At 38.7% G+C, this 23,958-nt stretch overlaps 1 protein-coding gene across 1 annotated transcript in view; it reads left to right on the top strand.

Annotated features, from left to right (window-relative positions):
* Window positions 1-23,958, top strand: part of NAV3 (neuron navigator 3) — an 803,480-nt gene that overhangs the window by 239,850 nt on the left and 539,672 nt on the right. The gene's annotated exons all lie outside the window — the stretch shown is intronic.

Below are 23,958 nucleotides of genomic sequence, written 5' to 3'. Positions count from 1 at the left end.
TCTTGGACAGAAATTTTACTAAAGCTAGAACAAGTAAAATATTACCCAGTCAGCAAGGACATCATTAGTTGTTTGTGTTCTAGGTGGTAGTGTTCCAAAATAGGTATCATGGAAGCCCATTTTCCATGAGGTCATATCAGATCACTTTTGGTACAAAATGTAAAACCAAAGGTGCCCCAGAAAAGTTTGATGAAGCTATTATATTCATTAAAAATGAAAGAATATCATGGAGTTTAAATGATGACACAAATAAGATACACGAATACTTAATTTACCAGGAATGTTAAATCTTAGTAGACTGCATTTTGTGTTCCATGTAGTAGTTACAGAATAATAAAGCCAAAAAGAACCTTAGAGATCACATAGTTCACTCTGAAGTTGAGAAATCTGAGGCCCAGAGTGGCCACGTGACTTTTTCAAGTTCACACTGCTGAATGATGTCAGAACTGTGATCAAAGACACATATATAATAGTTTCAATTCCATTAGTTGATTTTATTTTTTTGAGTTGAATTGAATTTTTTAAGGATGTATTTATTAGAGAGCATGAGCAGGAGAAGGAGAGGGAGAGAGAATCTCAAGCAGACTCTGCTCTGAGCGCGGAGCCCAATGTGAGGCTTGATCTCATGACCATGAGATTACAACCTGGGCAGAAACCCAGAGCAGACACTTAACTGACTGTACCACCCAGGTGCCCCTGATTTAATTTTTTTTTTTAATCAGGCAGTCCATTATAATATTTAACAGCTTATAATTCCCATTTTTAAAACATAAATTTATATATACCAATGATTCCCAAATTTAACACATTCTCAGAGAAGCTTGTCTTAATGTTATGATCCAATACATGTGTACTGTTACCTTGGACTAGTGATAGGATAGGAACAACCCAGCAGGGCACTTGAATTGAGCTTCATTTGCCATCTCCTTGCCAATTTCAGACACTGATGTTCACACCCCACCTTGTGTTGTAGTTCCTCATGGATACCTTTGTTGGTGACTACAAGTATTCAGGCACTTTAAGTCCCAGGCCTTAAGCATCTCTGTATCCCTAGTGCTCAGCATCAGGCCTAGTGCAGACTCTGTTTGTTGAATGAATGACTGAATGTTCATAATCTTCTATAAAGATCTTATTTTGGTAAGTACCTATAAAAGTAATTCAAATGAAAAATATAGGCTTGAAACTTAAAAATACCCCTTTTCCCTCTTTTTCTAAAAGGAAAATTATAATTCTAACACAGCATTGCTTTTTGTTTGATGAAAAAAACAAAATTAGGTAACTTTGATTCGTTTTTTAAAAAAAATTTTTCCCCCAAATTTTAAATCCATTTTGGAATAGAGTTATAGCTGGTTCTCTGGACACTGAGCAGTAGGAGATGAAGGCAGTGGGCTGTAAGTTAGCACTAGGTGTAGCAAAGTAAAACCTAGGGATGACTGGTAGGAGCAAGCTAAAGAAACTGTCCAGTTGGGGAATATCCCAGAGCGTTAAGTAAAGACAGGACAGCATCCAGGAATCTGAGTTTCTCAAGGCGGTATAGGAGCATCAAGCCCCATCAAAGCCAAGCAGCCCAGATTAACTGAGGCTGGAGATAAAGTATCTAAATACTGAAACAAAGATTGTGTTAGGAAGAAACTTTATAATTTTTCCCCTGTAGGAAGATCTTGGTAGCATGAAATAGTAGGAAAAACATAGGCCTTGAAAAGAGGCAGACAGTAGTTCAAATTCTGGCTCCCTCACTTAATAGATCTGTGAATTTAGTTCAGTAACTTAACCATAGTGAGCCTCAGCTTTCCCCATCTGCAAAATGGATTTGTAATGTTAGTTTCCCTTTCCAGAACATCACCTGCTCAGAGACTACTAGTCAACAAGCACTCTCTTACATAGGGAAAATGTGGATGCTCTTTTAAAATCACTTTTATTATTTTTATTTTGTAGATGACAAAAGTAACACTATGTTCCAACAAATATATTGGACATCGTCTTAGCAAAAAGCTGAAAAGTACACTTTCTTTTTTTTAAAGATTTTATTTATTTATTTGACAGAGAGAGACACAGCGAGAGAGGGAATACAAGCAGGGGGAGTGGAGGAGGGAGAAGCAGGCTTCCCGCTGAGCAGGGAGCCCGATGCGGGGCTCGATCCCAGGACCCTGGGATCATGACCTGAGCCGAAGGCAGACGCTTAACGACTGAGCCACCCAGGCGCCCCAAAAGTACACTTTCTTAAAAGAAAATTTGCAAATAATATTTGTCCATGCTTGGATCAACAGAGTATATAAGTGCGTATGATGTGTGTGTGCTTATTGTATTGTCCATCACGTATGATTAATAGATATGATACATACTACATAGACACAGACACATTCACACATACACTCTGTAGGTATCCAGTTGGGAATATCTGAAAATGACAGGTTAATTTACAATCAGGGAAATGTCATATGTAACAAAACTACTAATTGAGGACCTGAAAGTATTAACTTTTATTGGGGTTATAGTTCAAAAGAAAATTAAAATGTTACTCTTCTTAGAAATCATGTTCCAGTGTTCTTATGGAGAGAACCTACTCTTGTTCCTGTTTTTGGACTCTTGTGACACTTAGTTGAGTGGCATGTAGGATGGTGAGAGATTGCTGCTGCTACAGTCCTATAATTATAGAAGAGGATAATTGTCCATGGGCCACTGAGAAGGGCCACAAAGGGAGAATGGAGTTTTAACATAGTTGACCAGTTTGAACTTTACCATCAAAGCATATAAAGTCCCTTGCTGAAGACTTAGCTTAAAACAATTTATTTTTTACATAGAAACAATGTGAAGAACCACAATAGAGGACATCTTAAACTGACCCTGAATTTAGTCATCCACCACGCATGTTTTACAAAAAATAGAGGTTAAAGACATGGGCTCTGGACAGGCTGGGTCTAAACACCAGTTCTGCTCTTTCCTAGCTGCATCAACCTGGTCAGGTGGCTTAGTCTTGTTGTGCTTTAGTTTCCTCATCTGCAAAATAGGGACAATAATAGCCTTTCTTCCTAGGGTTGTTGAGAACATTAAGGGAGATATCTCACACAAGCTTGGAAAAGAGTAAGCATTTAGTAAAGATTAGATATACTGGCTAGTATATTAGATACACTGGCTACTATAATCCCTGAATGATACAAGACTAAAACAGTCTTAAAGCTCTCCAGAGGGCACCTGGGTGGCTCAGTTGGTTAAGCGACTGCCTTTGGCTCAGGTCATGATCCTGGAGTCCCTGGATCGAGTCCCGCATCGGGCTCCCTGCTCAGCGGGGAGTCTGCTTCTCCCTCTGACCCTCCCCCCTCTCATGTGCTCTCTCTCATTCTCTCTCTCTCAAATGAATAAATAAAATCTTTAAAAAAAAAAAAAAAAAAAAAAAGGTCTCCAGAGAAGAAAAAGCTGGCTAGGTATGGGGCAGTTGCTGGAATTACTGGAAGAGGTTGCATACCCAAATCTGTATTTGGCATGTTAGGTCAGGTGAAGGCAGAACATGCACAGCTGGACGAGGGATCGTGGATGGTTCATCAGTCATGGGGTAAGATGATTAAGATGAGAAGACTCAACAGCAGATTCCTAGCAGGAGGAATGATGTTAAGATCCCACACTTGTGGTTTGAATTATTTATATCAGTGTGCTCATTCATGGAGATTGATTGTCAAGGGATTATACATAGAAGCTTATATGGAATTTGTGAATAGGCACAGAATTTTTCAGTGATTAGCAACATGTTGCAGAGTCCTATAGACCTGTGTATGATTGTCAAGATTACTCCATCTTTTCCATGTGGTCATAGCTCCTTTAGCCTCAGTTTATTCATCTGAAAGTTGGGGGTCATAGCATTAGGTGGTTATGATAATAAGGGTGATAAGCCATGTTAAGTGCCATTGTACAAAGCTCACTGCTCATTAAAATCACTATCTTCTTAACAAAATCCCTCAATGAATTATTTTCAGTTTGAAACCTTATTTCTTAAAAGGAAAGTGATGATTAATTTAAAAATCTGTTACTTCCATCCATCTCAAGCACTTTGAGAGATATTTGTCTATTTTATTAATTCCTGTGGACAATGCATCTGCCGGATAAATCCTATCTGTCGGATTTCCTTGTAGGTTCCTTATGTAATTATTTTGTGCAAACTCCGAAGTTGAAGATATTTCTGAAAGATGTATAAAATATACATACAGTCAGTAGTGTTAAGCTCTACACAGATGGAAGAAGCTGGTGCTTGGAGAATAACTAGCTTTTTGAACCAGCCCATATAGATAACTTGAGTGATCAGGAAGCCTTATACTTGATCGGTCCTATTCAGTCGTGTCAGTTGATTTCAAAACCATTTAAACATATAGCAAATTATTCTAGATTTGCCTATCTAAAACTGAGTGCACCAGGAGGCAATCCTATATGAATATAAAAATATATGCATATATATGTATATATATGAGCTTGGGTTTATGTATGTATATTATATGTGTTTATGTATGTGTGTGTTTATAGATATATGTATCTCAGTGTATTCATATGTGTATAAGTGCACTATCATATTTGGTATGAATGCTAACTAATAAGAAAGTCTACCCAATTTTTAGTAACATATAAAGGATGTTAAGAATTTCTGAGATGGTTTGTGAATTGTGAGATATATTTTTCATTCTGTTGAGGCAAGTCATCTGAAATAGGATTCGATGGTGGGTTCTGCATTGTTGTTAGACACTAGAAATTCTGGGCCCCTTGTTGGGCAAGCACTGCAGGTACTTTGCGCAGTGTCTGGCTCTGAAACCAGCTTTGGATCCTGCCTAGCTCATTGGGCTTTCCTCCCAGGTTTTCTGATCAGAAAACTGAAGGCCAGCTGCTGCCTGTCATTAGGAAGCTCAGTGAAAGTCAACATGGGACTGAAAGCTGGCTGGGGGCTGGTGGGGCCCGGTCTACACTCCCACAAAGGTCCCCTAGAGAAGGGCTTTCTAATGCTGCTGAGGACTTGCTGCATAATGTTCCTGCCCTAAATCAGCCCCAGAGAGGTACTAGAGCAGTTTTAGAATGTTCTGTTATTGTAGATATATGGGGAATTGTGAGCAAGGTTTGCCATGAGAGAATGGTCATTCTTTGATCGCTGAATCAAGAGATTCCTTTTGTGTTACTCTGAAGCTTTCACTGAAGTAGCTCCCTGCCCTTTCCCTTTAGACAGCAGTCTTATCATGCCCACCCAGTCAGTCGTTTTTTTTGTAATGTAGCCTCAAGGGGTGGTGTATTTTCTGACCTTCCCTTAATGAAGATAATCAGATTTTGCCCCATAGCCTAACAGTTGTTCCCAGTCTCTGGTCTGGTATCTTGGTTGGGCTACCACATATGTTGTGCTTTTTTACATATGCTAAATTGCTAAACTTTTCTAAATTCCTCTAAATATTTTGGCTGAATGATTTCCTCTGGCAGTTGATTAGCCAGGTTGCCCATTTACTGGGTATTGTGAATTTATCCTACTTTTATCAGACTGTTTTATACAGTGTTTTATTTTTGTTTAGCAAAGCCCATTGAATGAAAAGAAAATGCTGACATTTGAACGGAAAGCCCAGAGGGCTCAGGAAATGCCCGAGGAATTCTACAAATATCCTTTCTCAGTGGCCTAGACAATTGGGATCTAATTCTTCTTGGGTAGCAGATGGAGGTGGTAAAAACTGAGCTTCTACATGGCATGAGTCTTTGAGTTAAAGGGCTTGGTGCTGTGCCATGCAAACAGCCCTGCTTTTTTCAGCCTGCACCAAGGATGGAAGCCAGCTTTCAGGGAAGACTGGGCCTCAGAGAGAACAGACAAACCCACATCATCCTGGGGTGGCTAGAAATGATTCTAGTTTTTAAAAATAATGGATCTGTTGACAAGGAATGCCACTGTTACACCAACACTATTAACACTCACTAACTCTATGGACTGTGTGTGTGCGTGTGCATGCACGTGCTCGTGTGTGTATTTTTATCCCTTAGGTTTTATTTTATTTTATTTTTTTAAAGATTTTATTTATTTGAGAGAGAAGGAGTGCAAGAGCAGGGTGGCGTGGCAGAGGGAGAGGGAGAAGCAGACTTCCTGCTGAGCAGGGAGCCTGATGTGGGACTCGATCCCAGGACCCTGGGATCATGACCCGAGCCAAAGGCAGACGCTTAATGACTGAGCCACCCAGGCGCCCTATCCCTTAGATTTTAAACAATATAAAGCTAATTAGATCTTATTCTTTTTTTTTTTTTTAAGATTTTATTTATTTGACAGAGAGAGAGATAGCAAGAGCAGGAACAGAAGCAGGGGGAGTGGGAGAGGGAGAAGCAGGCTTCCCGTGGAGCAGGGAGCCCGATGTGGGACTCGATCCCAGGACCCTGGGACCATGACCTGAGCCGAAGGCAGACGCTTAATGACTGAGCCACCCAGGCGCCCATAATTAGATCTTATTCTACCGCATTAACTTCTCTTTCTCTCTCAATCTGTCTCTCTCCCCCTTCCTCCTCCCCTCCCTCTCTACTCATCCCTCCACCATCTCTCCTCTTCCCTTTCTCTTTTTCTCTTTCCCAAACAGCCAAAGGGTTGTATTTTTTTGTGATTTTTTTTTTTGGTGGGTGGGTATGGGAGGGAGTATTTTGGGCAGAAGTGAGAAAAATAAGGTGTTTATAGCTTGTTAAATTGTCTAAAGTCTTAATGCTCCTTTCTTGTGTTTAACCTCCTCTGTAGTGTCCCACGTTTGCAGCTTGAGCATATGCAACTTACATGGGCGCTGGCACAGCCTGTGTCACGTGTTTAGTTACTAAGTTTTGAACAAATTCTACATGATTTTTATCTCTTCTCATTTTCAGCAGATCTACTTAATGCCAATGACTAACAAAATCATGACAGGAAAATCTTACTAAGTCCCCACGCTGTTGGAACAACAATAAAAAAGACGCTAGTAAATTTTGTCTTTAAGCAGAGGAGTTATGGGTATTATCCCCACATTTACAATCACAGATACTTTATTTAATCATTTCTGTTGCTCACGGGGGAGGCGGGGGTAGGAGGAAGTGGCTGGTGTACACCTCTTGAAAATATTGTTACGGCAAAGAGAATAGCCACACAGAATTCTGTAATCATCTTCTATAATCATCTATCTGTGCTAAGGAAAAAAAAAACAGAACAGCCCTTCTTCTAGTGTTTAAATAAATGTGCCCAATTATTTTAACCAGTTTCCACTGACTTATCAAAAATCCTTGTGTATAATAATGGTCGCCGGTGGCAAGACTGGACAGAAATATTGTACAGTAATTGATTTTGTTAGTTGAACATCTGGCAGAACAGCCTGGATATTTACTTGGAAGGAATGTTTCCCAACCGGAGTAAGTTCACTGTTGGGTTTTAGGGCACTAAAGTGCCCGATCAGGCTGCTCTGGGCATAAAACACATAGACAGCAATAGGCGAGTAAGTCAGTAAAAGAAATGAGGAGATGAAAAACCAGGAGAAGAAAATGAGGAAGAGAAGAAACACTTGGCACACATGGACTAAAGGTTAGAGGACAGTTTTTCCAGGACTTCTTTACTGGTTTCAAAATGGAAACCAGGCAGTGAGAGCAGGATATGATTTGTAATTAGCTATTCACTTTCTTTTTTTTTTTTAAGATCTTATTTCTCAGAGAGAGAGAGGGAGCACAAGCAGGGGGAGCTGCAGGCAGAGGGAGAAGCAGGGCTCCCTGCCGAGCAGGGAGTCCGATGTGGGGCTCGATCCCAGGACCCCAGGATCATGACCTGAGCAGACGCTTAACCGATTGAGCCACCCAGGCGTCCCTGGTATTCATTTTCTTTTTTTTTTAAGATCTGATTTCTCAGAGAGAGAGAGAGGGAGGAGCACAAGCAGGGGGAGCTGCAGGCAGAGGGAGAAGCAGGGCTCCCCGCTGAGCAGGGAGTCCAATGTGGGGCTCGATCCCAGGACCCCGGGATCATGACCCGAGCAGACGCTTAACTGAGCCACCCAGGCGTCCCTGCTATTCATTTTCTTAAATGGGAGTTTTGCTTTTATAAATGCCACTAAGTAAAACTCAATTGTGAGGAAAAAAAAAAAAAAGGATTCATTGTTAAAATATTATATTTGCCAAAGTGCATCTGTGAAATGAATGCAGTTCAGTACTAACGATTATGGTAAACACTATCATTTGGCTTGTTTTCTAGCTAACATGTCTGGCATGTGTGTCTGTATGTTGTGTGGTTTAGCTGATTTTCTCATAAGTGTATGATTTTGACAACAATAAGAGGTTCACAGTGTGTTCTCTCTCACCCTAACTGATTGCTCTAAGTGGGCTGTAAGTTACAGATTGCGCTTTGGACCATAAAACATTGCTGGGGGTATTTTTGTTGTCTATTTAATTCTGTGGATCTTGTGCTAGCATATATTTCTTGTAGGACATTAAGAAAAATGTTTCCCAAGGGAACGGTCACTGTACTAAACACAAATGGTAGGATATTTTGGCATGACCTCCTTATTGGTATTCCTCAAATTGCAGCAGTTAATTCACTGTAGCTACTAAGAACAGACTCTCCAGTAGACTGAATTTGCCTTGTGGGTAAGAATGTATCCTACCAATTTTTATACTCTAGCCCAGTTGCTGACATATGGTAGCTATTAAGTGAAAACTTATTGAACAAATCCCCCCATAACTTATATTTATTTTCAGCTCATCTTTTATCACGCCAAACAAAAGTTTGCAGAAGAAATATTATCATATTAACAAATGTGAAGTGTATATTCTTTGCTATGTATATGTATAATTTGAATGTTTGTCATATCCACATAGTTCTGATTGGCTCTGTGACAGCTACATTTGTCTGGCAGATAAATAATAAGGAAAGGAAGGTAATGCACCGGATTTTGAAATTGTTTCAAATAGGGGGAAACTTACCTTAACACTGGAGATTCATTGAATTTATAGTTCTTATTCAATTGTTTGGTGCATTCTGGGAATCTCTGGAGCAACATGTCATTTCAGCCATATAACTAGTTACTAAAGGTTGGGCTCTGGGGCCAGGCAAATCTGGGTTCAAATCTCACCTCTACCACTTTGCTGGCTGACATTGGACTAGAGGTTTGATCTTTCTGAATCTCTTGTGATGAATGCGAATAATAATATAGTCAATGGGACTAACCAACCACGGATGGTTATTATTAGATAGATGAGGCAGTGTATTTAAGCCTTTAGCAAGTGCATGATGCATGGCAAGAACTTAAAAAAAAATCATAAATTTTGATTATTTGGGCAGATCAAAAAAAACCCTGATTTTACTTTGTAAAGACTCTAGGTTTGATAAAAATTTAGCCTTTTATCAAATCATCCTTAATATTTATTGATTGGTATATTAGATCATAAATATTTTATGCTATAAATAACAGTAAAATAAAAATTTTAATGTAATGCTACCAAGAAATTTACACAGCTCAGGTTTCTTAGATATCGAATAAAATTGCATAAAATTTTATTCAGATTTATTTCTGAACATTACATGTTACTCCAGTTTCATGGGTTGTAGAGTAAGTCAGAATGTTTTAGCGTGTCTTTGTATTTGCAAATTGAAGATTAAGCAATCTATTCATGAGGCAGTCATCTCCAGAAGCAGCACTAGGTGTTGAGAATAGGGGATGTAAATGACACTTTCTTAGCTTTCAGGGCACACAGAAACTAAGAAAAATGTTTTAATGGAGTAATCAATGAAACAAGACAAGCTTATATGATGCACAGAGGTAACATCGAGGAAATAGTTATAAACTATTGAAGGAGTGGACTTAGGTGGCTATTTTGTCGGGGGATACAAGATACAAGTCTTGGTTGTATTTGAAGGTGCCGAGACTTGAACCAGGTTTGTGTGTTTGGGCGTCCATATGCAGTTTGACTTTGCCAGAAAGTAAAGTTGATAGATGGGATGGAGAGAGGTAAAATAAAGTTGTTGGTAAAGGGAAATCATGAAGGGTCTTTTTTTTTTTTTTTTAAAGATTTCATTTATTTATTTGACAGAGAGAGAGACAGCGAGAGAGGTCTCACAAGCAGGGGGAGTGGGAGAGGGAGAAGCAGGCTTCCCGTGGAGCAGGGAGCCCGATGCGGGGCTCGATCCCAGGATCCTGGGATCATGACCTGAGCCGAAAGCAGACGCTTAACGACTGAGCCACCCAGGCGCCCCCATGAAGGGTCTTATATGTAGTCAAGGCGTGACTACTTCTTTATGCATCGACTGATTCCATTCTGCGCAATTCAACAACGTGATCACTTTTTTCAATTCAAAGAGCAATGTGCTGATAGATATCTGTGTCCGTCATTATTCTAAAATTGGCCAGCATTTGCTGGGCTCAAGATAGATGGTGATAGCTAACACGCAATGTGAAAACCCTGAACAGTTCTTTCAAAGTGACACTTAGTAAGAGCTAATGATATTTAGGGTCTAAAGTAACAGCTTTCTTTAGCCTGTTCTTTGTTGGGATATATTTGACACTACTGAGGTATGCTGTTGCTGACTTCTGTTTTCCCAAATCAAACTGCAGTGGCTTCTATTCAATATTGGCCATATGATATGAAACGATTTGTTTCTATTCCTGTCTCCTCCACTTAGCCAGGAAGTCTTGATATCTCCAGTTCATAGAGCAGGTACTCAATAAATATTCAAATTCTTTATCTTTAAGGATTAGGAATTTTCAGTGATAAAAAGAAAAAGATCACTCATTTAATCAATTGAATAAGATCTTGGCTGGCATGGTGATTATGTAGGTGATTAAATTTTAGAGAATCCTGAGTTACTTGATTGTATTTTCAAGGAAGAATTTCAATAGACTTTTATTTAAAAGTCACTGAACAAATATTGAGTGTTGGGCACTGTCCTGAATGGCAGGATATAAACATGAAAATAATGCTTTCTTGTCTCAAATAGTTTCCAATTTCTGCCTTGTGATATATGCAAACAATTGAAATACAATAAGGAAACAGAGGTGTGTTCAAAATGCAATAAGATAAAGCTGCATCCAGGTCAACTTGAGATGAGGAGAAGACTTTGACAGAGGATGTAACATTTGACCTGGTAGCAAGATACTAGTTTTCAGGTGGTTATGTGGGGAATGGATCAGTATGGAATTAGTCTTAGAAAGGAAAAAGAAAGCCTCCTTACATCTCTGACTAGATAGAAGAAGGGAAAAGGTGAGAACAAGAGAGGTACAGATGTGATAAATTTATGAGGAAGGCTTTCAGCCCTGAAGAAATGCATACTTGGTAACTGCCGTGTTTCAGTTTTACAAAAATGCATTCCATCTTCCTATAAATAGCTTAAAATTGTTTTATAAGTTATATAGCTACATATGTACATTGTGGAAAGTTAAGTCATTCTTTCCAGAATGTTGTTTTACCTCCTTTTTTGTTGTTGGTGGAAATTTTTTGTTTCATGATAAAGTGACCATTTAAAAAATATATGTGTTAGTCTACAATATCATTTTAAATGGGAAATAGTATTCTTTTTATGGATGTATCCCAATCTAATAACCATTTCATTATTGTTGGAAATTTGATTGTTTCGATACTTATTTCTGACAAGTATGTATGATGTCATTGACACTTCAAATGACTGAACATTTGCTAAATATTTCAACATATCCTTCATGTTTTAGGGTAAATTTGTAGAAATGAAATTGCTAGATGATAGTGCATACATATATTTGAAGGACTTTGTAGTAGTGCCTAATTATCCTCCAGAAATTGCATAACAATTTTAAACATACCATTTTATTTCTTTCCTTATTTATAATTAGCTTTATTGCAATATCATTTATATGTGTATACAGTTTGATTAGTTTGCATCTATGTGTACACCCATGAAACTATTGTCACAATCAAGGTAATAAACATACCTGCAAATGTTTCCTCATGTGCTTTTTTTGTTTTTGTGATAAGAACCCTTAATCTGAGATCTGCCCACTTTAGCAAATGTTTTAATTGCATAATACTTGTTATCTATGGGCATAATGTACATCTGGTCTCTAGAACTTACACTCATCTTGCATAACTGAAATTTTATACCAACTGAACAACTTCCTCCCCACCCACCCCTGGCAATCATCATTCTTGTCTCTGCTTCTGTGAGTTGAATTATTTTCGATACCTCATGTAAGTGGCATTATGCAGTATTTGTCCTTCTGTGACTGGTTTATTTCACTTAGGATAACGTCCTTGAGTTTCATCCACATTGTCACATATGGTGGATTTTCTTCTTTTTTAATGCTGAACAATATTCCATTGTATGTATATACCATCATTTCTTTATCCTTTCATCCATCAGTGGACATTTAGTTGTTTCCTTATCTTGGCTGTTGTGAATAATGCTGCAATGAAGAAGGAATGTAGATAACTTCAAGATTCTGATTTCAGTTCTTTTGGATATATATCCAGAAGTAGGATTTAAGCATGACTTGTGAATATTCTACTCTGGTACCATTTATCTGGTATACTTACCAGCAATGTGAATTATAAGGTAATGCTGATTCCATTTACTGAAATACAATTTGCATACCCCCAATTTTTCATTAGTCAAAAATAAAACAAAATTCTGTAGGCTGAGAACCATTCCAACATAGGATATTTAATGTTTTGGTAGTAATGATACATATTTGTTCAAGTATTTTAAAACTCATGTTTTTATCATCACATATCCTCACCTACTGTAGTCCTCTTAACAATTATAATTTATAAAGTCTCAATACCTTTCTCAGGTTTTCATATTTCTTTAAACATATTATTATTTTAAAAAAGATTCAGATCAGGTTTTCATCTCTAATAAAATGTTGTGATTTACACTTGAGAGATTATAAATTTTTAATCTGGTTAGTTTCCAGTTTATAAGAAACAAAATACAAACAAACCTTAAAGAATATAGAGCAGGAAGGCACATTAATGATTATCCAGTTTTTAGTCCAATCCTTTTGCACTGTGAATAGAAAGTCAATTTGCAGAAATATTTTGCCATTAGGCCAGTAGAGCAGCTTTTTAATTATTGAAGAAGGCTTTCAGATCTTTGAAAAACTACATAACATCACAGATTTTCTTCTCCTTTGTAGCCGTATTTGCTGTTAGAATATATGTAGAAACATTGATGCTTAAGCAAATGTGTAATACATGTGGTCAAAGTAATGCAGTGTAAGTGTAAGTTTACTCCAGAGAATGCAAAACTAGAGTTTTGATGTCTGTGCTGAAATATTTAGTACCTAGGCCAGCTCTAGGCAGAATTGGCAAAGCGTGTCTTTGGCATCTTCATCTTCTTTCAGCCCCTTTCTACATAGGATTACTGATGTACTGGGCCTGGGTCTCTGATCTAGTACTGATCATTGCCCCAGTACATCTCAATTCTCTCTTCCACTAAACTTTCCAACACAGGTCCTTCTGCCCTCCTGACTGTCTCTTCTCTCCAACTCATTCTGCAACCTTCAAGTCTTCCCCAAGCTTCAGATCCAACCTGCAAAGCAGGAATTTTGTAGGACAATGGGGTATGAGCTGTTTGGGTATGGTGGAAAGCCACGATGTAGATATGGTCTTCAGATCAGACCAGAGACAAGAGTTATTATATACTTACAACTTATTACATATCCAAACTCATTTTATCCTGACGAATACTATATGATTAGGAAAAATTATTGTTCTTATTTCAGATGAAGAAACTAAAGCACGAAGAGGGTAAGTGATATGCCCAGGTGAGTGGCATACAGCTGGTGAGTAGTAGGGTTAGGATTTGAACCCAGGCACCGTGGCGTCAAAGTTCATGCATGCACTTTATGAAATCTAGGCTACTGTCTCAACTAATGCTTCCCCCTTTTCTAACCAGAAAGAAAGATTATGAAGGGAAGAGTCCAATCTGAATATGATGGAGGGCTATCACCATTGTACTTTTTAAAAAGATTTATTTATTTATAGAGAGAGAGAGCAAGAGCGAGCATGCAGAGAGAAGGATAGAGGGAGAGGGAGAGAGGGAATCTCAAGCAGACTCCCCGCTGAGTGTGGAGCTGGACATGGGGCTCGATCTCATGACCCTGAGATCATGACTTGAGCTGAAATCAAGAGTCAGACAGTTAACCGACTGAGCCACCCAGGTACCTCTCCATTGTACATTTTTATTCTGGTAGGGTGCTTCCTTACATTCATTAAATCAATCTTTGCAGATGTACTGAACTTCTGAAGGATTTATTTAGTTATTCACCAATATTTATGGATGTCCAATACATACCAGGATGACAGAGATACAGAGATGAATAAGAAATGCTTTCTATTCTTCAGAAATTTAGAGTGAGTCAGACATGCAAACAGGTAAATTAAAATATGATTTACTGCTGCTGTTACAAAATATGAGTGAACTCGCATAATAGAACATAGATAATAGAGTAATAATCACTACTGGGAGGTTTCTAAGAATCTTCATTGAAGATATGACATTTATAATGGGACTTAAGGGTTAGGTAGGTGTTTTCGTGACTAAGAAGAGGGAAAGGGGTATTTCAAGTGAAGAGACTCCATGAGCAAAGGCATAGTGTTGTAAGAAGGCTGAAATAATTATGGAAATAATGGGGCCTTCTTTGTGGCAGGAGCATGTGGTATGTAGTGAGGAATGGTAGCAAGTGAGAAGGATTTTAAAAATCTGTATATGCTAAGCTAAGTGGTTAGGATTGTATTTGGTAAATATTGATTGGGAAACCTTCAGAAGTTTTGGTGCAGAAGAGTGATACCAGTGTGTGATAGGAAGATTATGCTATAGGCAATTGGAGAATAGGCCACAATGTAAAGGGTTATCAGGTATGAGACTTAGAAAATTCTAAGCCAGAGGCTTTTACAGTTAGGGTTCAAGCAGGGTCTGTGCACTTGGAAAAGAGGAATTGAATTTGAGATATTTTTCTCTGAGAGAATCAACAAGATTTGACAAATGATTGGAGGTGGAGGATGAGGTATATTTGAGCAGTGCCTTTGAAATGTCTCGCCTTAAGAAAGAAGGAAATCCTGCCATTTGCAAGCACGTGGATGAACCTCAAAGACATTATACTAAATGAAATAAGCCAGTTGCAGAAAGACAAATACTGTATGATCTCAGCTATATATGGAATCTAAAATATTCAAGCTCATAGAAGCAGGGAATAGAATAGTGATTGCCAGGGTCTGGGGGGCAGTGTTGGTAAAGGGTATAAAATTTCAGTTATGCAAGATGAACTTATATACAACAATATAGTTAGCGCTGTATTATATTTTATACTTGAAGTTTGCTAAGAGGGTAAATCTTAAGTGTTCTCACTACATCAAAAAAAAAAAAAAAGAGAGGAAGGAAGGAAGAGGTAACTATATGAGGTTATAGATAGGTTAATTAGCTTGATTGTGGTGATTATTTCACAATGTATACATATATCAAATTACCAAGCTGTATACCTGAAGTGTATGTAATTTTAATTGTCAGTTACTAGAAAAAACAACATATATGTTTATTTCTCTTTCAGCCAAACAATCCAGATTTAGCAGTCTAGAGATAATATGGGCTTCTGTGGTACTACAGATCCAGATATTTTTTTGTTGGCTTTTCTCCCTTCCCTTAAGGTGATAACCTCATCCATGTAGTTGAAGAGGTCTCATCACCAAGAGTTACCTCCATAGTCCATCAAATAGGAGCAAATGGGAGAAACAGCATGACCAGGAAGTCTGCTCACATTTGTTGATCACAATTTAGTCACATAACCATTTCTGGAAGTAAAGAAGGCTGGGAATTGTTGTCTTTATTTTGGATGGCCATGTACCCAGTTAAAAATTGGAGGTTCCATTGTTGAAGAGATGGAGAAGGGATGTTGAGGTACAATTAGTAGTTTAGCTACAGAGTGTCTGATGACCCTCTGAGATGGACAAGGTAGAACAGATTTAGGGAGATAAGGGGAGATAATGAGTTCCATTTGGATATATTAAATTCTAGCTGTCTATGAGACCATCTTTCTTTTTTTAAGATTTTATTTATTTATTTGAGAGAGAGAGAGCACAAGCAGAGGGGAGAGGCAGAGGGAGAGGGAGAAGCAGGCTCCCTGCTGAGCAGGGAGCCCAACACAGGACTCAATCCCAGGACTCCTGGATCATGACCTGAGCCGAAGGCAGCTGCTTAACCAACTGAGCCACCCAGGTGCCCCTCTATGAGACCATCTAATAGCTATATCCAGTAGGTAGTTTGAAATTAGGATTTTGACCATGACAGAAAAATTTGACAATCATCGGGAACTTGAGGCTGTGTCAAATGAACTAGGAAGGGCGTTAATAGCAAAGCTTGAAGACTAAGAGCAGAATCTAGAGGGCAGCATGTTGGGAGGGATGTACTGGAGAGGGCGCCTGGGTGGTTCAGTTGGTTAAGCGACTGCCTTCGGCTCAGGTCATGATCCTGGAGTCCCAAGATCGAGTCCCGCATTGGGCTCCCTGCTCTGCAGGGAGTCTGCTTCTCCCTCTGACCCTCCTCCCTCTCATGCTCTCTGTCTCTCATTCTCTCTCTCTAAAATAAATAAATAAAATCTTTAAAAAAAAAAAAAGGAGAGAGAAGCAGAAGTCAATCTGCTGAGATGTTAAGAGAGTCGGGGTGGGGGCAAGATGGGCAGAAAAATAGGGAAGAATGACGTTAGGATTCTCCTTCAAAATTGTGGACCCCATTTCACTATTCCTGTAGCAGCAGACTGCAATATCCGTACACAGATTACTGTGCCCATAAAAGTGATTCTACTCTGTAGCCTCCTACCTACCAAAAAACAGCTTTCAAGTTCTGAGGGTCCAGTCACAATGGTCTTCAAGCATGGCCTTCACCTATTGCTTATTTTATTCATGAAAGCAAAGACCAGTGCAACATGGGTTTCTAAGAAATTCTGAAGCACTTAGCCCTCAATTCAGAGAACTGAATTATATATTTCAGTGCCTTGCAATAATTTACCATTTAGTGTCTTCAAACATAATCAACCCCAGCAGGGAATATATACATGTTATCTTGATATTACTGTCTGTTTTCTTTCTTTCTATTTATTGTCATTGAGGAAATGGTAGAAACCGTGCTGTGAGATCCCAGACCTTCTGGTTCTGTACATACTGGTTTCCAAGGCTGGAGACTTTAGAATTAACTCATTGGCACTGGCCCTCAGGTTCACCTGTAAGTACAACAGTTTATGCTCATTGGTGCGTGAAAACCAAGGATGGAGTGAAGGTTGAGAAGTAGCAAGCACTGAAGAGAGATCAAATAAGGTGAGAACTAAAACTATGGCATGGGGTATGACATTCGTGGACTCTCTGGTGCAATGGTGTAAGTAGAAGAGGAGGGATCATAACTGGTGGAGCAAGGCAACTGTGGATTAATGAAAATTGAGCAATGAAAATAAAAAGTTTAGGTTATGCTTTCAAACATTTTGCTGATGAGCCGAAGCTGGAGGGATGGTCATGATGAAGGGAGCAAGAGGCCTGATAGACTCTTAAGTCGAGGGCAAATCTATAGTGAATTAATGTCCTTCCTTCTGCTTTCCTTCTTCCCCTCCTTCTTTCCATGTGGGAGTTTTAAATGTGCTTATAGGCCGATAGGAAGAAGCCAGTGCAAAGGGAGATGCTTAGAGTACAGGAAGGAGATGTTTAATGCATAGAGGAAGTCTTTCATAAGAAAGATAGGAACAAAGGGTATAAGAAAATAGTCTATACTGGATAACTTTAGAGATGGAATTTGAGAAGATACCTTGGGAGAGTTCCTGTTTGATATTTTTTCTCCATGAATTAGAAAGCTGGCTTATCAAGCGAGTATATGGGATGGTTGGAGCGGAGGACACAGGAGAGTGAAGGGCTGCAGGGGGTTACGAAAAAGAACTCCAGGCAGAGCAGTGCCCATGGCTCAGATGGAGGCACAAGTCCTCACACAACCAAACTGCGTAGATGATGCTCTCCAGCAACACTTTCAGTTGCAAGCATTCGGGACAGAACAGTTATTTCTTTTTCCAGGGCATCTGGGCCAGTGTATATAGCAGAAGGACAAGAGAGAAAGTGAAGCAAGACTGCTGGAAAACTTGAGGCTCCAGACTGGCTAGGAAAGTAAGTGGGGTTTGGAATGAGAATGTAAAAGTCATGGGACAGGATTAGCATTCAGAGAAAGATGAACACTTAAAACCATACCTGCTGATACCTTAATAAAACTACCAACAGAGGTGCCGATAGAGAACCTAGAACAGTGCCTGGTAATGAGTAATCAAAAATAAATATTCTTTAAATAAGTGACTATTTTTTTTTCCCTCTAGGAATCATAAATGTATTCTTTTTTTTTAAGATTTTATTTATTTATTTGACAGAGAAACATACAGTGAGAGAGGGAACACAAGCAGGGGGAGTGGGAGAGGGAGAAGCAGGCTTCCCATGGAGCAGGGAGCCTGATGTGGGGGCTCGATCCCAGGACCCTGGGATCGTGACCTGAGCAGAAGGCAAATGCTTAACTACTGAGCCATCCAGGTGCCCCTCATAAATGTATTCTTTTTTTTTTTTAAAGATTTTATTTATTTATTTGAGAGAGAGAGAGAATGAGAGACAGAGAGCATGAGAGGGAGGAGGGTCAGAGGGAGAAGCAGACCCCCCGCTGAGCAGGGAGCCCGATGTGGGACTTGATCCCGGGACTCCAGGATGATGACCTGAGCCGAAGGCAGTCGCTTAACCAACTGAGCCACCCAGGCGCCCTCATAAATGTATTCTTATGTAGTTTTTTGGATGGAGCATTTTGAGAAAAATGGCTCTTTAGAATGCATTTGAGACCCAAATTGGGCATTGGATTAGATGTCACTTTTTATTTGATGACGTTGTCTTCCTTTTGAGTGCTTAGTTTGTGCTGCTATGGTCCTCAGTTCGTTTCCGTTTCTGTTGCCCTCATTTAGATAAACAGGTTTAAACTTTGTATATAAATGGTGCTTATTGGTAAAATTACAACTAGCTTGGGGGATATTTAAGTAGCATATTAAGAGGATTTACTCATTATCTCTCACAGAACTGGACTCTTATATTAACACTGCACTATGTGCAGAAATAAACTTTGTTCCATTAAACTCTAAATTTAAATAAAGACTTATTGAACTATTTCAGGATGTTGCACTTAAAAAAAGGGTTATTTGCTTTAGGAGTTGACCTTATGTTGCTATTCTTTATTCAACATTTACTAAGAGCCTAGTATTTAAATTAAACTATAACTTAAATTATGAAGGATGGGCTGAGGATTCAGTACTTACGGGGCAAGAGAGAAGAGGCTGTATCATCACTAATGATGAATCATTTAAAGAACAGTCCAGATTTTTCTGCTGTACAAATGTCCCTTAACTATAGCAATTCTAATTCTAATACAGCAATTCTAAGTAATTCTAATAATTTATGAGATAAATTAGAATCTTCTCTAACAAAATTCCGTAGTCATTCATTCAGTCAGGTATTTGAGCTTTCATAGTCTCAGTCTCCTCATCTGTAAAATGGGAATGATCATCCCAACAAGATAGTTAATAACACCCTATGATAATTACCTCTAAATACTAGTTTTCTTGTTCATTTTCCTGTTAAACTAGAAGATTCAGTTAAGTCAATTAATTGATCTGCATTATGTTCCTTTCTCAATGACAAAAAAATCAAGGGAACAAAGCTCCAAACCATTTAGTTATATTTGTACAAACCCAAGGAGGAAGAGTAGTATTATAGTTCTGTATTGTAGCACATTTGATTTGTATCGGGACTTCTTTAACATGTTCAGTTTGTGCTCTAAGATTAAAGATAGAATCTTTTTTTAGAGGTAAGCATGTGAGATAATCGTACTTCCTGCATCTCTGATTACAATAAAAGTGTGCACTCTAGAAGAATGACAGTAACCGGCATTTGTCTTTAGTGCTTTATAATCTTTAACTTGCTTTCATATCCTGTATTGCATGTGACTCCACAGGGAACATTTCAGTCATACAGAAAGATATTTTAACACCCAACTACTATTTTTCCACCTTGGTTTTTTAAAATAGCAGTTAATTTTTGCCTCACTGTATTTGTTGACTTTAATGTCCCTGGAGATTGCTTCTGAAACGCCCCACAGGTAAAATAAATTACCTGGTAGTGGCCTAAGAGTCATTACTTTGCATTTTGTCCACTGGAATGTCCTTCCATGCCACGCAAGAAATGACCATTTGTTTCAGGAATGAGTTGGTGATTTCAGGGGGCTAATGTTGGGTGAGAGTATTAATATTTAGCATTCAAGTCACAGGCATTTCACATTGAATACAGAGGAACTAGCCACACTGTTAACGGACAGGTGGTTGTCTATAAACCAGTGAGGGGGTTTAGTCTGACGTTTTGATTTTAACTTTTTAAAAAAAATTTTTTTAAAGAGGGAAGAGTGGGGAGGAGCAGAGGGAGAGGAAGAGAGAGAATCCCAAGGAGGCTTCATGCTCAGCACAGAGCCCACTGCAGGGCTCCCATCTGAGGACCCTGAGATCAGACCTGAGCTGAAATCAAGTCAAACACTTAACCGATCAAACTACCTAGGCGCCCCTCGATGTTAACTTTTTAAACTTGTTTTTATTGTACCAATCAGTGCTGGATTGGGTGTCCTTCGTTCTTAGCGTTCCATTATACTATTATAGAGTTTACCCTTCTTAATAATTATTATAACACTATTGATTTAGTCTTTTTTTTTTTTTTTAACTGTTCTGCTAGAATATTAGCACCTTCAGGGCAGAGATTAAGTCTCATTCTTTGCTACAGTGCTAGAACCTACCACATAGTGTGTGCTCAACGAACATTTCCTGAATTTGTTAGTCATACGTTTTTAGTTGCAGGGAGAGGGAAAATGCCTTGAACAGTAAAATAATTTGACTTAATACTTGGGGCCCAATTTGCTCAAGACCTCTCTTTGCAGTTTGTTTAGCCCTTTACATCTCCATGTCAAAACTTTACTCTGCCAGGCTTCCCTCAGGGAGCAAAATGGCTGCAGTATGTGACCTTGCATATTTAGGGCAAGACACAGTTTGTGCCCTGAACTGCTAGAAACAGTCCTGAAACTCTTTCCTACTAGACTCTCTTAGGTCACATGCTGTCCTTGAACCAGTAACTATCATTGGATATAGAATATACTGATTGGCTTTGCCAAGATTATGTGTTCTGCCCCTGAAAACTAATTGCAGTCAGGAGACGATTGCAAACAAATTATAAAAGAAAAAATAGTAATTATTCACTACAATTAATCAGTGGAATTCCAAGACTCTAGTGCATTTTAATGAAATGTAGGGAAATGAAATATTTTTTAAAAGTTGTTTTAAATCTGAAAAATATCACCCTTCAGTAGTTTAAAAATAGTTGCACACATGTTTACACAAGTATATTTAAGGGTATTAGTAATAATTCTGGCAGCATACAATTAACTGAAATCCAGGACTTCCCTAAGCAAAAGTTATAGTGGGCAATTATTTTCATGCTGCAATCTAAGAAAAATCTTCCATCGCTCCCAATTCCTCTATCATTTTATCCTCTTGAATCCATGAGGAATTGTAGCCTTCAATAAGGGGTGCATTTTCTTTTGATAATAGGAAAATCCCAAATAACTGGGTAAGAGAAGGCAAACATGGGACAGGGAAAATGGAGGGAATCAAACTTTGCAGACTCACAATTCTTCCTAGACCTATGACAGGTATTTCTGATTTCTTAAAAACTTGATTTTATGTGAGCATTTACATTTTGAAAGGAAATAGATGGATGAATGAAATATCTAAGAGGGGGGATTGTAGCCAGGAAGCCAAAACCAATATTGTGTGGTAATGCTAATTTTGTATAAAACTTAAGTCATCTTCTTGTAGACTGTGTGCTTATCAAGTATTCACCTCCATGGCTGTCCCACTTTCTTCTGTTTCAACCCCATAAAATTCCTATTGTCTGAGCCATTTTTCTCTTTTTCCCACGTTGCCTTACAATATTTAACTGTTTGCATTGGCATGTCTTGTCTCCCTAAACAGAATGTAAACATTCTGAGAGCAAGAACTTTGTCTTGTCTTTCTCTGGAATTAACCCGGGCATTTTGTAGAGCTGCTCCATAAATCATTGGCTCTGAAGAAATACTTGTGGGAATTGGATCAAATCATCTATTTCACAATGATTTGGGCAATGTTGATCAGACCACAGTGATGTGAAAATGTTTGCCTAACATTTTTTTTTCCACTATGAAACTCTGATTAAAACTTTAATATTGACATGCAAAGAAAAAGATCCAATAAGAAAGGAGACTCTTGAAAGGTTTTCAAAGGGAATAGAACTTTTGAAATTATTTTCATTGCTTTTCTGATGCCAAGTTTATAATGACTTTCAAACAAATTGATAATAAAGGAAGACATTTTATGGGTGTGTCACTGCTTTTATATTGCTTCCATAAATCCGTAAAAATGTCAAGATATGAACAGACGATAATGTTATTCAAACATTCTTCTTAAGTACATGCAGGGGAGGGAGGAGAGATGGTACAGTATCATTATTGTTCCCATTTTTTTGTAAACAGTGAAGTCCTTGTTTTTTGTGAACTGTCAACTTAGGACATTCTGCCAAACACCTTTTAAAGCAAGTCCTTATTAGAATTAAAGCATAAGTGTCAGTTGAGACAGTATTATCTTTTCCGGGTTATTTATTTATTTATTTATTTATTATTATTATTTTTTAAGATTTTATTTATTTGAGAGAGAGAATGAGAGACAGCACGAGAGGGAAGAGGGTCAGAGGGAGAAGCAGACTCCCTGCTGAGCAGGGGGCCCAATGTGGGACTCGATCCCGGGACTCCAGGATCATGACTTGAGCCGAAGGCAGTCACTTAACCAACTGAGCCACCCAGGCGCCCTTTCCGGGTAATTTAAACAGACTGTTACATCTTATATGCAAAATATTGGCTTTGTTTTAGATGTAGAGTCAGGCCATAACAAGATGCTAGTAAAAGAGAATCTTCGGCGCTGCTGGGTCTCAACATGCTAAGTGGCTGAGGTCACACTGCCTTATATGTTGTAAAAATATTTTCTAGGTCTCTGACCTAATCTGTCCAGGCTGGTGGCAGCATTTCTGCACTCACATAGACCTACGGATTCCAGAGTAAACTGGGAATTCTCTATTTTATTCTCCTCATCTAATCACTGGACAAGTCTCGTCAGTCTTTTCTTTGAAAATCTTAGTCGGATGCCAGGGTGGACTAGTCGGTTGGGCCTCCAACTCTTGATTTTGGCTCAAGTCATGATTTCAGGGTCGTGGGATCAAGCTCTGTGTCGGGCTCTGTGCTCAGCGGGGAGTCTGCTTGAGGTTCTCTCTCTCTCCCTCTGCCTCTCCCCCAACTTGGGCTCTCTCTCTCTCAAAGAAAGAAAAAAAGAAAAAGAAAGAAAGAAAAAAGACTTCCTCTCCCCCCACTCATGCTCTCTCTCTCTCAAGGAAAGAAAAGAAGGAAGGAAGGAAGAAAGGAAGAAAAAGGAAGGAAGGAAGGAAGGAAGGAAGGAAGGAAGGAAGGAAAGAAAGAAAAAGAAAGAAAGGAAGGAAAGGAAAGGAAAGGAAAGAAAGAAAGAAAGAAAGAAAGAAAGAAAGAAAGAGAAAGAAAAGAAAGGAAGGAAGAAAGGAAGGAAGGAAGGAAGGAAGGAAGGGAGGAAGGAAGGAAGGAATACTTCAAGAAAAGAAAAGAAAATCCTTTTCTGGCATGCAGTGTGATATAAGGGAAATACTCCTGTTCTGGGAGATGTGTGACCTTAGTCAAGTCATCTAACACTTCTTGGTCTCACTTTCTCTACTTTTAAGGTCCTGCAGCTCACATTTTGTGAATCCTCTGCAAACATCCTACCTGTCCTTCTGCTATATTACACTCAAAGGTGGTAATAACTTTTTATCTGGTGCCTTTGCTGGAATCCCTGCCTCCTAAGTCAGGGCTCCTGACCA

Source organism: Mirounga angustirostris, unplaced genomic scaffold (genome assembly GCF_029215605.1).
Source record: "Mirounga angustirostris isolate CCGP_5_RB_7025 unplaced genomic scaffold, mMirAng1.0.hap1 SCAF_5, whole genome shotgun sequence".
NCBI lineage: Eukaryota > Metazoa > Chordata > Mammalia > Carnivora > Phocidae > Mirounga > Mirounga angustirostris.
This window is presented reverse-complemented; position numbering and strand designations above follow the sequence as displayed.